General features: G+C 40.0%; 1 protein-coding gene across 2 annotated transcripts in view; it reads left to right on the forward strand.

Annotated features, from left to right (window-relative positions):
• The window catches only part of PITPNC1 (phosphatidylinositol transfer protein cytoplasmic 1), a 363,762-nt gene that overhangs the window by 138,829 nt on the left and 208,326 nt on the right, over nucleotides 1–16,607 (forward strand). The window lies entirely within an intron of this gene.

Genomic DNA, 16,607 nt, shown 5'->3' on the forward strand with positions numbered 1-16,607 from the left:
TCTGGTAGGGAGTTGGTGGTGTGGGAGGGAGATGTGGATGCTTAATTCAGAACAAACAGTGAATTAATTGGGAAATTCTTCCCAGGAGTTTAGCATCACCAGGAAGTAGGGTTAGAAGATAATGGCTTGAGGAGCAGGGTCAAGCGAGTGGTTTTTAAAAGATTGTTTTTTGTTTTTGCAGCGTTTGGCACACGGTGACCAAGTGTGTTTTTAGGCTTTGGGGAAAAGAGAGTCAGTTGGTAGAGAGATTAAGGATGAGAGAGGGGGCATGATTGATGGGATAAGCTGCTGGAGGAAAGGGAGGTGACTGAGGGAACAGTGAGTAATACGGGCAAAGAAAGTGGTCACCTCTTCCTCATTAGAGGAAAAGAGATGAATGAAAAATGTAGAAGGGTTTTGAGGCATGGACTCAGGGGGGAGAGAGAGTTCAGGGTTAGTATATATTTCTTTTTAAAAATTCTCATTCATATCTTTTTTTTACATCACCTTCATTCCTGATTATGCCTGTAATCCTGCCCTACCCAAAGAGCCATTCTGTTTGCCACCAATAAAAAGAAAGTACGGAATAAAAACCAGTTCAACAAAAGTAACCAACACATTAAATGAGTCTGGAAGTGTAAACAACATTCCATACTCATAGTCTGCACTTCTACAAGAAAGGAAGCACGATATATTTTCCATCTCTTCTTTAGGGAGGGTGTGAAGCTTCATCATTATAATTATACAATATTTAGTTTCAGGGGTCTCTTTTTTTGTTTGTTAACTTGTTTTTGTTCTTTCTGTTTACATTGTTGTGGTCATTACAAATACTGTTTTCTTCATTCTCTTTCATGCTATATCACTTTGTATGTTTTTCTGTGCTTCTCTGAATTCTTCCTGTTTGTTGTTTCTTACAGAACAATATTCCATTACCTTCATGTACTAAAATTACTTTAGGTAGTTCTCAAACAATGGGCATCTACTTTGTTTCTAGTTCTTTACCACTTCAAAAAGCTACTTTGAGTATTTTGATATATATGGGACTTTTCTTTAACCTCCTTGGGAGAATTTACCTGGCAATATAATCTTTGCTAGGTATTGATTTTTTTGTCATTTGTAGTTTTTTCTACCATAATTCCCAATCTATCTACTTTACTGCCTAGCTGCCCTTTGATCCTGGGCAAGTGACTTTTATCTCTATCAGCCTCAGTTTCCTCATCTGTAAAATGGAGATAAAAATAGAACCTCCTTCACGGTGTTGTTGTGAAGATAGAATATTTCTAAAGCACTTAGCACAGTGCTTGGCGTAGTGCCAAGATCATCGTGCGTGGATCCTATATCCAAGAGTCAGGATGCTGTTTCAACAATCCAGCTAGCAGCTGTTGTGGGGGTGGAAGACCAACCCAAGCCCAACAACAAGAATGCTACCAGCACGCGGCAAAAGCACAGGTTCTTTTGATCTGCTTAACTAAGGAAAGCTACGTGAAGGGGTTGACAAGCTTACTTTAATTCACTTAGTTCAGGGGGAAAAGCCAGCACCCTGAACTTCAGAACAAGTACAAACAAATTACAAACATCAACAGACAGACCTTGTCTGATTCAAATCCCAATACATAGTTACCAGAGTTTAACAAAGTCCCAACATCCAGGTTTACAAGCTGGAGGGCTTCTTAGCTACAGCTGTCCAGGAGTCTCCAAACGCCACCAAGAGTGAGAGCCCTTACCCAAATGGCTCTGTCTTCTCTTCTTATAGGGTTTCAGACGTCATCGAACGTCATCTGAATGACCAGAACTTAGGGTGCTATGATTGGCTCTTGAGTTAGCCCCTCCCCTTAGGACCCTGGGAGGTTCACATCCACATAGGTTAGGTTAACACCTAATAGGGGTTAGAGCCTGGGGCTTAGCACTTAGACTCAATGAAATACACTGAATTACTCAAAGGAAACAAAAGCCAAACTCTTCAAGGGCACTTGTTGAACTAAGTGCTAAGAGCCCATTTTGCTTACTAACATAGATACCTGGCTTTGAATCATAGCTTGTTCCTTTTCCACCGTCTCCCCCTCCCCAGAAGAAAGTGAGGCCCAAAGATATGAAGTGATTTGTTCAAGGTCCACACAGGTGTTAAAAAGTAACATAGTCAAAGCAACATACAAAGCTATTTAAAGTGTCTAAGGCCATATTTGAACTCAGGTTCTTGGACCCCAAATCCTACTCTATTGAACACTAAAGGCTCTGTGAATGAAAATCACTCACAAATAGATCTAAGTGTGTCTGAAACCTGAAACATCCTGCCCATGAATTACCTCTCCATCCTGTTCATCCTTAGGGCAGAGATGGTACCTGGTATGTATCTGGCACTCAGGATTCATTTACCACAATCAGAAGTACCAGCTTGGGGGTAGTTTGTAATGACATTAGTAACAACTCATTTGGTGTGCTGAGGTTAAAGGATGAAACAGTTATTAAGCAAATTGATGGTGTCTGATCATAGTGTTTGCAGAAATACAAAGCAGGCGTCAAAGCCATGATTAAACGGCTTGTCTTAAGTGAGTGCATTATGTAACCCTGCTATCACCCAGATTTCTCAGTTCTGAGGGAAGAACAGTGCAGTGAGCCTAGGAAGATCTATCTCTCGACATCATGTATTTGACTACATGGATGATTATTTTGGGTGACTGCTCTGATAATAGCTCGTACTAAGCCTCAGCCTACAGCATGGAGCTGTCTGTAATCATGATTGCCAGTAATTATGATTACCTAAACTCTGGGAATTATAATAATAGATTTGACAATGTTGGAACTTAATTGCTATACAGCTCCAACCGAGAGCAGTTCCTAGGACTGACATCAAAACTCAGGTAACAAAGGTTATCTTTTGAAAAATCAAAGCTTAAGCCACTGACTTTACCTATATTCTTTTTTTTGGGGAGGGGAAGAGGGGTTATATCCAATGCCTAAACGCTTAAGAACAATTTATCTAATAAGGAAAATAGCTTCTTTAGTTTTTGCTTTCATTTATCCTGGTTTGATTAAATTCCACTCCTCTTTGTTGGTCCCCTGTGTCACACATATGCTTCTCTGCTCCAGGAGTTACAAAAGTACATTAGTTCTGGTACTCAAGGGTATAGTGAAGGGGGATAAAATGTCAGTTCCAAAGGACTTATGATGAAAAAATGCTACCCACCTCGAGAGAGAACTGATGAACTGAGTGCCAACTGAAGTATAATTTTTTCATTTTATATTTCCTTGCCTTTTTTTTTTGAGTAAAATGGCTAATATGGAAATGTTTTACATGATTTCACAGGTGTAATGGGTATCATATTGCTTGTCTTCAAAATGAGTGGGGGAGAAGTTGGGAGGAGGAAGAGAATTCGGGATCCAAAATTTAAAATAAAAAAGAATGTTAAAAATAAATAATTTTAAAAAATAATGCCAGTAGAATCACCAGATTGGGGTTGGAAGGGAGCTCAGAATGCATGTAATCTCTCCTAAAGATGCAGCTGTGGTGCCCTCTACATCTTTGACAAGTGTTCATCCAGAATTCAGGGGTGGGGAGCCTGCACCCTTGAGGCCACATGTGGCCTTCTAGATCCATAAGTGTGACCTTTTGACTGAATACAAATACTGTTCTGTAAAATTTGGATTGTATCAAAAGACCTCACTTAAAGATCTAGCAGGCCACGTGTGGCCTCAAGGCTGCAGGGTCCCTACCCCTAGTTCAGATCCTTTTTGAAGACCTCTGGTGACAGAACTTAAGTAGCTTCTCCATTTTGTCTAAGTAACTAGTATTTGCTAATATAAAGTTAAAATCTGTTTTTTATGTATTCCATTCATTCCACCATCTTCTGCGCTCTTGGGCCAAGTAGAACAAGTCCAAAGTTTTCATCCATGTGACAGCCCTTCAGTCACATTCATACTATATAATGTGGCTATACTCATGTAGTCAGTCAATAAACATCTATTAAGTGCTTACTTTGTGCTAGACACTGTACTAATGTGGGGATATAAGGAAAGGCAAAGGACAGTCCCTGCTTTCAGGCAGCTTACAGTCCAATAGGAGAGAAGGGGTAAACAGCTATCTACAAACAAGATATATACAGGATAAATTGGAGATAACTAATAGAGGGAAGGCATTTGATTTAAGGGGTACGGGGAAGGACTTCCTGTGGAAAATAGTATTTTAGTTGGGACTTCAAGGAAACCCTGGGCGAAGACAAACAAGGAAAGCATTCCAAGCATTGTAGAGAACCAGTGAAAATGCCTAGGTTCTAGAGATTGAATGTCTTGTTCAAGAAGGCCATTGTCCCCAGATCACAGAAGATATGTTAGGTAGGTGAGTATAAGGTGTTAAGAAGACTGAAGGGTGGGGCAGTGGTGGTGGTAATGACAGGTTCTGAACAACAAATAGGGAATTTTGTATTTGATCCTGGAGATAATTGGGAGCTACTGTGCTTTATTGAGTGAAGGAATGACATGTACAGAATTGTATTTTATTTTTAAAATTTATATTGACATTTTTTTATTTTTATACCACCTTCCTTTCTAAGTATATCTCTCCTCTCAGTCCTTTTCAGAGAGCCATCCCTTGTTACAAAGAATAAAAAAGAAATAGGGAGAAATAATGGTGTTCTTGAAAATCAACCAAGTCTGATAGTATATGCAATATACTATATGCATGGAATATTCTATATACAAAGTTTCCCACCTCTGTAAAGAAAGGAGGGTGGTGTATCTTCTCTCTGTGGTGTGGTAGATAGAGAGTTGGGTCAGGAGTCAGGAAGACCTGAGTTCAAATATGGCCTCAGATACTTAGCTTGGTGTGATTAATCAGTCAGTAAACATATTTAAGTGCCTACTGTGTGCTAAGCACTGGAAATACCAAAAAAGAGGCAAAAGACAATCCTTTACCTCAAGGAGCTAATAATTTAATAGGGGAGACAATAAGTAAAGAAGTATATAAATATAATACATATAATACATATAATATATAAAATAATAGAAAACAATGGAGAATAAATAGAAAATAATAAGGGAAGCACTGGAATTAAGAAGGATTGGAGAAAGCTTCCTGTAGAAGGTGAGAATTTAGTTGGGACTTAAAGGAAACCAGGGAGGTCAGTAGTTGTGGAACAGGAAGGCAAGCATTCCAGGTATGAGCCTGGGCAAGTCACTTAACTGCTCTTTGCCTCAGTTTCCTCAAATGTGAACTGGAGATGATAATAGCACCTGCCCCACAAGGCTGTTGTGAGGATAAAATGAGATCGTAAATGAGTTCAGTACAATGCTTGGCACGTATAGATGCTTGTTATAAGTGCTTATTAGCTCACCCTCCTTTCACTTTCTTTTAGGAACATACTTGATCATAAGCATTCAGTTTTGTGTTTTTCTTTCTATTTACATGATTATAGTTATTATATACATTGTTTTCTATAGTAAAACTCCCAAAGCCACCTTATTTTGTACAGTAGTCATTTAATCTACCCACTTTTAAAATAGCTATAGTGCCAGCAGGATGTGATAAATTCGCTAAGAGAAATATAAGATGCTATAAGAATCTAGAGGAGAGAAAGACCATGTCTTGTTGGTGAATCAGTGGGTATGTTTGGTCTGGGCCTTGAAGCATTGATACAAAATCAGTGAGGACAGATATGGGTGAAGGACCTTTCTAGTGAAGAGAACACTGAGATAAGAAGGTGTAAAAATATAATTTGTGGAGTATGTATTGGGAGGTATGATAAGATAAAATGAAGATATGATATGACCTTTGTGCTGTTTGCATTTGGAATATGAAGGTGAAAATGGAAGGAAGAGGTATTCACCCTTTACTCTGGCCCTCACCATTGGAATGTGGGCTATCTAGAGACAGCTTCTCCCACTGAGCTGTTCCAACTCTGTCTGTCCTTACCACCTTCAACTCTATCCCTGCATTTGGGTAGGAGGAAAAAACAATGAACATGATCCTATATAACCCAGGCTCCTCTCAGATAGGCAACCACCACTCACCCACTTTTGTCTAAGGGCAGGGAAATCTTGGGTTGTACTGTTAGCCAGCTTTGGGACATTTATACAAAATAGGAAAAACAAATCTATATCCGTAAAATTGTCTTTCATTTGCTCAGAGCCCCCAGCTAGGTTAGAATCCTAAACAGATGGCTTAGGCTACTATCTCTCTGTATATACCAATGCCAGTCACTGTCTCTTTCTAACCACCACTATATTCCCAAATAACAAAATACATAGATTAAAGGAAGTTATAACTGATTATAATTTTATATCTGGAGTAAGCCAGCTTTAAAATACTAATTAAAACAGTAGGTAACTAACTTTAAAGAGCCACAAAACTCCGAATTAAACATCTATCCTGTCTGACAGAAAGTTTGGTGGGGTTGAGTAAAGCGGTTAAAAGCCCATCTTCTGTAGGAATTCTGTCAGGGCAAAAGTTCCCAACTGATTGAACATGCCCACATTATGATCACAGTTGTCCTATCTTTTGGTGGACAAAGGTACCACAAATGCTGCCATGATGGAGCCTGTTTGCTCTCAGTACCAGTCATGACTGGACTGGCCATCCCTCTTCATTCTCTCTGTCTCCTTAATGCAGGTTTCCTTTGCTTTTCTCTCCCTTGAAATGAGTGCACAGCGTTCTTTTTCTAGTCCTGTATTTCTGAGTATATCTCATTCGGGGATCCCGTAGTATCTCATAAGATGGAGAAGAAAATGCTGATTCTTTGAGATTACATTTGCCAGAAACTTTTAGAACCTTGTTTCTCTGTCTGCAGAGAAATCAGTCTCTCCAAAACCTGGCTACAAGAGGTTGAGGTTATATTGGGAAGGCCTTGAATTTCAGGCTGAAGAGTTTTCCCTTTCACTATGGGGAGCCATGAAATGTTTTGAGCAGTTTTGTGATGATCAAAGCTGCACTGTATGAAGATGAGTCTGGCAGCAGTCTGTCTGATAGAGTGGAGTAGGGAAAGCCTGGAATTGGGAAAAAAACAATTAGAAAGCTATTTTAGTAGTGCAGGCCAGAGCTAATGAACGTCTTAATTTAAGGTGGTGACAGTAGATAGGGCAAGGCAGGGAAGGCTGGAGGAGAAATTACATGAGTAGAATCGATAAGACCTAGCAGCTGATTAATGGGTGAAAAAAGGGAGTAAGTTTATTAAGCACCTGCTTTATGCCAGGCAATGTACTAAATGCTTTATAAGTATTGTCCATTTTAATCTTCACAACCACCCTGTGAGCTTGTTGGTATGAGGAGCTATCACTGTCTCCATCTTGCAGTTGAGGAAACTAAGGCAGACAGGTTGCCCAGGGTCATACATCGGGTAAGTGTCACACTGGAGTTGAACTCCTGTCTTCCTTACTTCAGGCCCAGTGTTCTATCCATTGTATCTCATAGCTGCCTTGGGGGGGGGGGGGCAGGAGTGGGAAAAATCAAAGTTTGACTATAAAAGTTTTGAGCCCGAGTGACTTCCTGAGGGAAGTTGAGAAGGTCTAGTTAGGGCAGTTTGGGATAGGTTGAGTTGGAGATGTCAATAGATATCCAGATGACAGTGTCCAGCAGCAGCTTCGGACCCTTCAGAATCTTTGGAACAGCATCATTAATTTTATTTTCCCATCGCCATATTGGTGATGCTCAGTCATATGTGGGTCATTCACACAATAAATTTAGGTAGCATTATGGTTAAAGAGCTAGTCTTGGGGTGTGAGAGTTATGAGTTCAAATCCTTCCTCATTTACCGGCTCTATGATCCTGGTCAAGTCATTTAACCTCTCTCAGCCTCAATTTCCTCATCTGTAAAATGAGATAATAGCACTTACCTTCCAAGGTTTCTGTGATGATCAAATAAGATATTACAGGTAAAGCATTTTTCAAGCCTTAAAGTGCTAGCTATTATATTATTACATATCAGGTTTGAGGCACTGTGCTTAGTTACTAGAGATAAGGCCTAATGGACGGAATAAGGGAAAAGACATAGACCGTTAGAGCTTTTGCCTTCAACGAGCTGACATATGCTGTCTAAGGAGAGAGAATAATTGGGGTTGTGTATTTCTGTCATTGCTTTAGGTTGGATTTGTATATTGACGTAATGGATGGAGGGAGGATGGATTATAGGGAATACAATAAAAAGTTATGAAGGAAAAAAATGAAGACATATCCCCATTAAAGAGATTGTACAGTAGGCTTAATAGCCACTGAGCACTAGCCATCCCCACTGACCACAACCTTGGCTTGCAGGCTTTCGAAACAATCATTCATCCAACTTCTTTATTAATGCTCTCCCCTACCCCTGGCAGCTGAATGGTCAGCTCCTCAGAATGGATCCTCCTAAAGGGGGAAAGGGAAAGGATGACAGCCATAAAGGCCCTGTTGCCTCTCTCATTTGCTAAGGACAAGCTTCCCTTTGCTTTCAGCATCACCAACTCCATCCCCGTATCTAGGGGATGTGAGTTAGTCTGTCAATTTCAGATTGACATTATTAAATTAAGACTGGTGGGTCTTTTGTTTCTTGGCCAGTCTGCATTGCATACTTCCTGCGGGCTGCCAGAACTGTCATAGAAGAAAACCTATTTGATTACTATTTGGAATAGTAGTCAAGTAAAAGGCTGGATTTAATTTACAAGCCTAGTTAGGGAAGAGACAACAGAGAAGTATGCCTTGATGGGGCTAGTGGGTTTCTGAACACAACCCATTTCCCACAGTATTTACAGCATGTAGAAAAGGAACAATCATGAGGGTCATGACCAGTCAGTCATTGACCTTGGGACTATTTGTGATTCGTTTAGTTTCAGGGGAGGGGAGACAGAGACTTTCTAATCTGCTGGTCTGTCCTTGGCCTTGGGAGTCTGAGATACAGAGAACTCAGCTTGTCTTTTGCTTGGCTTCATATAAAAACTGGGGTAAGGGAAGGCAAAATAAAAGAGTTAGATGTGGCTGTTCATTTAACAGTGACATGGAGGTTTATTCTACAATGCCATCACTCCTGTCAAAAAAGGGAAAGTAAAGCCAGGAGGCCACCCCCACACCACCCCTTTTTACTACCACTGCAGCAGCCTAAGACGAGGTCACAAGGTTCTTCCTTGACTACTACTATGAATTGAATTTGCTTCTTCTGAATGCTACTGCCCATGCATGCATTCTTCTGTTAGAAATGGAAAGAAAGTACCACAGGTGAATGGTGCCAAGTCCTTGAGCCTGCTTGCATTTTTTGTGGCTTCTTTTATTGTAAACTTGATAGACATCAATAAACATGAATAGTTCTAAATACAAAGAACAGGAAAAAAGAGGATTGTCTAGGAATCTGTGAATATTATACACAATTTATTTTAAAACATACATATGTATATTAATCAATATTAATAATAATAGCAAGCATTTATATACCACTTTATTTTGAACTTTTTAAATTTTTTTTTTGGAGGAGGGAAGGCAGGGCAATTGGGGTTAAGTGACTTGCCCAAGGTCACACAGCTAGTAAGTGTGTCAGGTGTCTGAGGCCACATTTGAACTCAGGTCCTCCTGACTCCAGGGCTGGTGCTCTAGCTCACTGTGCCACCTAGCTGCCCCAAAGCACTTAACAAGTATTATCTCATTTAGTCATCAGGACAACCTGGGGGGTGGGGTAGATTTGTGTGACTTGCACAGGGTAACATATCTAGAGGCAGCTAGTTGGCTTAGTGGAGAGAGTGCTGGGCCTGGAGTCAGGAACATCTGAGTTCGAATCCAGGTTCAGACTCTTACTGGTTGTATGACCCTGGACAAGTCACTTACCTCTGTCTGCCTTAATCTACTGGAGAAGGAAATGGCAAACCACTCCAGTATCTTTGCCAAGAAAACCCAATATAGGGTCAAGAAGAGTCGGGCAGGACTAAAAACAACAATACATCTAGGAAGTGTCTGAGGTCAAATTTGAACTTAAGACTTCCTAATTCCAGGTAGAACATAGAACACTGTGCCACCTACCTGCCCAAAGTAGTTCTGGTTGTATTTTTCTTCATCTGAACATTTTCCTATTCTCTTCTGTTCATTTTTAATTGTTTCATTGATATACCTTCCCTTCCTTCCTTCCTTTCTTCCTTCCTTCCATCAATATCATTAATCCCCCTCTCGTAGCTTTTCTTTCAATCTTCTTGATCATAGGTAGTTAGAAAAAGGTTGTATCGATGCTTTCTGTTTTTACATTGAAATTATTTCTGAAACTACCCCTCCCTCCATCCCTCAACCCACCCTCCAAATTGAACTCTTCCTTACAGAAAAAGAAATTGTCAAAGATTACATTGTCTTGGACAAAAAAACCTGAAGACCATAAGGGCATTGAAAGCATTTTTCTCACCATCTCCCATTAAGATGAGAGAGAGAAAAATTGATTTAGAAAGTAAAGAGTTGGCTAAGAAGGCATTGTCTGAGAATGGGATTTAGGATTTGGATTGGGAATTCTGTACCATGGCTTAAAATACAGGCATGACAAATTCATGGACAGAGATGGAATATACTTACCAAACGTTGCTAAGAATGTATTTGCTAAGTATTTTAGGATCTTAAACTGGAAAAAAGATGGTGTAGGAAGACAACTACTTATGTGTATGTTTTAACAATCCGGCTAGCAGCTTCTGTGGGGGTGTAAGATCCACCCACAGCCAGCACCCAGAAAGCTGCCGGCACGCTGGGAAAGCACAGGTTCTTTTGATCTGCCTTAATAAGGAAAGCAAAGTGAAGGGGTTGACAAGCTTACTTTAATTCAGCATACAAATATCATTCACTTGGTTCAGGGGAAAAAGCCAGCACACTGAACTTCAAAACAAATTACAAACATCAACAGATAGACCCAATACAATTCATAGTTACCAACACCTAGGTTCAGCCTGGGAGCTCGGAACAAGGGCTGGCCCAGAGTCACCTCGCCACCACTGCTGCAGGTAGAGCTCCAACAGAAAAGGATCTTCAAGCTGTCTTCTCTCCTCCTATAGAGTTTTTAACATCATCAAGTGTCATCTGAATGACCAGAGCCCAGGCTCTGGTGATTGGTTCTTGAGTTGGCCCCTCCCCTTAGGACCCTGGGAGGTTCACATCCACATAGGTTAACACCCAATAGGGCATGGCTCTGGAGTTAACACCTCCCCTTAGCCAGCCCCATCTTGGGCCCCACCCCAGTCACCAATCGTACCCACATAGGTTCCACACCTAACAGGGCTCTGGGCCTGGGGCCCAGTACCTAGCAAGGCTCAATGAAATACACTGAGTTACTCAAAGAAAACAAAGGCCATTTGCTTCCCAACACAGTGTACCTACCAAGAGAGATACTATAGAGAGGACAGGTAGAATGAAATAAGAATAACAGCTGACATATCCAGAAGTTCACAGGAAGCAAAGTCCCAGAAAAGAGCTAGTAGAAACACCATTGGCTAAAATGTGTATATACAAACTCCCAAAAGATTATAGAATCACGGAATTTGACAGTTGCAAGAGACTTTAATAACTTTCTAGTCCAATCCATACATGAAAGGAATCCTCACTATAATATACCCAACAAATGGACATCTGCTGTAAGAGGTCCTGATGCAAGGAAGCAAATTTTATTTCACTGGTATAATTAAGACTTGGTAGGATAAAACCCATAAAAAAGGATGTGGGTCTAATTATGCATGCTTGATTCAAAAGAAACAGGATAGGGAAAAGAGGGAAGAGAGATTTATTAAGATATTAAGATTATTAATTCTAATTAATTCTGTATTAAGATATACTAATGGGAGAAAATCTAGGAATCAGGGTGGAGAGTCCTGGTAGGAAACAGTTGAGTGAAAAGACAACAGAAGGCAAAACAGAAAAGACTTTGTCCTTGACGTAGACTATAGACCATCTGGAGAGAAAGAAAAAATCGATGAAGAATTGGGCAATCAGCTTTATAGTCTGATACAGAGAAATATAGAGTATGTATGTCTGGAGCATACGTCTAGAGTTTTCTCTGGTAAAAAGCAGAACAGCAAACAGCTCCTTTATTTTCTCCAATAAAAATTTCATCTTTCAAGTCATGGAGGAACTAAAAAGGAAAAATTCTATTCTGGATCTGATTCATATTAAACAGGAGGGACTGGTTACTGAGATGGGGGAGATGATGCCTCCATCCTAGGGTTTCTGACTGTTGTTATTGCTGAATTGTTTCAACTGTATCCGACTCTTTGTGACCCCATTTTCTTGGGAAAAATACTGGAGTAGTTTTCCATTTCCTTCTCCAAGAGGAGAGGAAAGCTGGTATAGTTTGACATGCGTCTTAGATTTTGGGAAAGCAAATTTCAAAAGGTTCAAAGAAAAGACATGTAGGATCATACGGACTAAAATTCTACTGGGAAAGTCATCCCAGGAGGAATGGGGTTTGCTTCAAAAGGAGATTTTGAAGACATGAAAGAGAAATCATTCCACTGAGGATGAAAAATAGGAGTTACTTTAAAAATCAGTATGACTGCATAGGGAACTAACCTGACCAACTTGTATTTTAAAAAGAAACGTGCAGAAATATTTGACCTTATCAGAGGTGCTAATGTTCAAGAATGAGCTGAACCTGGAAAGGAAGCTAAGGATAATAACAAAAAAAGACTATATTGGAGTGAACAAGAAAGATGAGAGAAACAGTAAGACCTCTCTCTGCTTGGGGGTGGATTGACTGGTAGCTCTGTAACTGACAGCAGAGCAAGTAGTTGCCTAATACTTCTGTTTGACCCCACAGGGAAGAACCAGGAGAGGAAGCTGCAAAGAAAGGGCAAATTTAGGGTGGAGGGAACGCTCATCACAATTACAACTATCTAAAAGTGGAAATAGGCTGCCTTGAGAGTTGGTAGATTTCCTGGTCTTGAAGGTCTTTAAGAAGCTGAGCGACTACTTGTCAAGTTTTTAGGATAGAGATTCTTTTTGCGTGTGTGGCTTAGACCAGGTGGCAATGGAGACAGAGCCCTTCTAACTCTTCAATTTTGTGATTTCGTGGAAAACAGTTTAGTAAGACCATTCCCTTAATGACTTGATATGACGTTGTCCACGACATTTTGCCCCTGAAGAGAGAAGAGATGTGTGTTTGTTTAATCTGTTCTCTAAGATCATCATTGGTTTTTAGCTACTCAGAGTTCAGCTGTCTTTTAGCAATCATTTATTTCTTTCACATTGTTGTAGTTACTGTGCATAGTTTTCTTGTCAGTTGATATAAAACTTCCTCTTTCTCCAAATTTCTCACTTTTGCCATTTCATGCAGGTCCATAATATTCCATGACATTCATGTATCCATTCCCTAATCCGTGAGTACCCACTTTGCTTCCATTTCTTGGCTACTACCAAAACAATGCTCTTATGAGTACATGATATATCCTTTCTGGGGTGATTTGGCTTGATTTGTTCATCTGAGGCAAAAATAGTTGGTCTTTTGGGTCAGGGCAGCAGCCCTAGACACTTCATTGATTTTGTCTGTCTACCTCTCTTTTCATATATATCTATTGGAACCTGGACTGCTAAAGCAGTTCGCTGCTGGGACGCTATTTGGATCTCGTTTCAGCACTATCTGTTTCAGTTCACAAATCTCCAATTCACGGGGCAGCTGAGTAACTTCTACTTGCTTTTCAGCGTGTATTTCTTTATAGAGTGAATATCCAGATAGCTTTCTAATCTGTGACTCTTTTCTTCTCTAGGCAACCTTGGTCTTTGAGGGAAAAAAGAAAAAAAAAGACTATTTAATACATGTATGTTAGGTATGAAACAATAACTTGCACATACCTAAATATATGATATATACATAATATACACACGTACATTTGTATGTATATATAAATTCACACACACACACGCATACATACTAGTCAACAAGTAACTTATTTTAAGATTTACAAAGCTTCCTCAAACCAATTCTATTCACATTTTACAGATAGGGAACCTAAGGATCAGTCATAGAGGTTAAATCACTTGTACAAATGGTCAAAGATGAGTGTTAGAAATAGGATTCAAACCCAAGTCTCTTGACTCAAAGCCCTGTGTTCTTTTTAGTATTTATCTTCAGCTGTTTTAAAAATACACTTTTTTTTCATTTTCGTTCTCTGTCTTTTTCCTATCTCTGCCTTCAACCTCCCCCCTCCATCCCCCCCCCCCCATCCTATGGCAGCCCCTTAGGGCCTATTCCCAGTTACCATGACAACAGGGGACAATAACTACTAACATCCTTAGCTTTTTGCTTCCTTGCTTGGCCTTGCTTTTTCTTTCACATCATCTGTTCTAGTCTGTGTTGATGGCAATTCCTCAAGAATATATGTAAACGAGACTTTTTCAACATGAATGTTCCAATTACCCTTGTTGCTACCTTGTAGTTTCAGAATTATTTATAATCTTTTATTTACTTTTCCAGAACTACATTTGGTCTTTTATTGATTTTTGTTCACATCCACTTATTTAAAATTTTATTTTTCTCTTACACCCAGTGACGAGGGCTATGTGTCTCTCCTGATTTGATTTCTTTTTTGAATGGCTAAGAGCCACTTCAAGTCTAGTGTCCTCCTTGAGTCTAAACAGAGTCTTTGGTCTAGAAGGGATCTTAGGAGGTTCTTCATTTTACATTACTCACCTGCACACTCTTATGTTCCAGCCAAAATGGCCTACTTGCTGTTCTCCCTATGGCACATTCCATTTCCTACTTCTGGCCTTTGCGTAGGCTTTCCCTATGCCTGGAATCCTCTCCCTCTATATCTCTGCCTTTCAGAATCTCCGCCATCTGCCTTCCTGAATCCCTAGGGTAATGCCACCACCTACCTTAAGGCCTTTACTGGTTCTACTCTCTCCCTTCCAAAATAATTATTTTGTAGATATATTATGGGGCAGCTAGGTGGCACAGTGGATAGAGTGCCAGGCCTGGAATCAGGAAAAATGATCTTCCTGAGTTCACATCTAATCTCAGACACTTAATAGTTGTGTGACCCTGGGCACAGTTTTGCCTCAGTTTCCTCATCTGTAAAATGAGCTGGAGAGGGAGATGGCAAACCACTCCAGTATCTTTGCCAAGAAAACCCCAAAAGGGGTCACGAAGATTTGGACATGACTGAAACAACTAAGCAACAGCAAATATATTTTATGTTTGCTTGTCTATGGAATTGTTGTTTCTCTTTGGAGAATGGAGTTTCGTTAAGGCATAGACCATTTTCCTTTTGTCTCTTCCATACTCTTCCTCTGTGGCCATCATTTAGCATCTTTTACTCAGTTGAGATTTGCCATACCAAAATTTATGACCCAGGCATATCCTGATGGCTGTTAACTATGGGAAGGCAGAAGTTGACTAATGAGTGAATATTTCTTTCTGAATGAGTGGCCATAGCACGTGTCTCATTGAAAGAGGCCTTATTATGGATCATTAGTAAGGGCCAAGACACATATTGATAGCCATGGGAACTACACCAACCAGAGCAGATCAGAAGGGCTTCCTTAATTATCCTTCTTAGAGTAGGAAGGGGCTACTTTGTGAAGAGCTCCAAAAATAAAAAAGTTTATATTTTATCCTATAAGTAGTAGACAATCTCTGGAGTTTGAGGAGTTCAGTGATATGATCCGAGCTGTGCTTTTAGGAAGGTCACTTTGGTGACTATGTGGAATAGGAATTTGGGGTAGTCTTCAGGCAGGGAGACCAATTAGTAGTAGACTATGATGATAGCTTGGTAAACAGGTAACAAAGGCCTGAACTAAGGTGTGGCTTATGAGTTGAGGTAAGTGTATGTCTATGAGAGATATTGTGGTGATAGAAACTATAAGATTTGGCAACTTGTTGAATATGTTGGTTGAGAAGGAGAGAGGAGTCAGGTATTGAAAGAATTATGAGAATTGTGTGAACCAAACAGACTCCATCTTGTAAAACAGACTCCATTTTGAGAATGAAATTTCATTTTTCTGTAAATTCCACCTGCTTGCTAATTATGGGAATTGAGTGACATCCTATTTTACAACTGGGAAAGTCTACCTGCTCCCTTTCCACCTTCCAGCTCCCAAAAATTGCTCATCCCTCCCCGCCCCCAACTGAGAAATTCCCTAATCTTTCCTCCAATTAGAAATCATATTAACCAATCTTATGTCCTGGTTTATATCCTGTTAACTGTTTGCTTTTAGTGTATAAAATCTGTTTCCCCCAGTATTCAGGGTCCAGTACTTTTGGGGGGAGCCTGGTCTCAATTTGTTATGCTATTGTACACCTTGCCAATAAATCAATATGCTTGGGAATGTCAACCCTTTGTTTCATTAGTTATTTCAGATTTCACTCACAACAGGATGACACTGTGGTTTCAAGCCTAGGTGTTTGGAAGGCTGGTTGTATCCTCACCCCAAATAGGCAAGTTTGGAAAAGGAGTGTTTTGGTAGAAAGAGAGTGAATTCTGTTTCAAACATATTGACGTTATGATGCCTATGGGACAGCCAGCTCAAAATGTCTGATAGATTGAAACATATTTTTTCTTGGACATTGCCAATGTGGGAATTTATTTTGGTTGACTACATGTTTATAACAGCGATTTTGTTTTTCTTGCTTTGTCAACAGGGGTTAAGGGTAGGGAGGAACGGTATGAGGGAGAAAAGGCACATATTGGTTTGAAAATAGAGCAAAATTTAATTTAAAAAGACCCTG

Source organism: Trichosurus vulpecula, chromosome 4 (assembly GCF_011100635.1).
Source record: "Trichosurus vulpecula isolate mTriVul1 chromosome 4, mTriVul1.pri, whole genome shotgun sequence".
In the NCBI taxonomy this organism is placed as follows: domain Eukaryota; kingdom Metazoa; phylum Chordata; class Mammalia; order Diprotodontia; family Phalangeridae; genus Trichosurus; species Trichosurus vulpecula.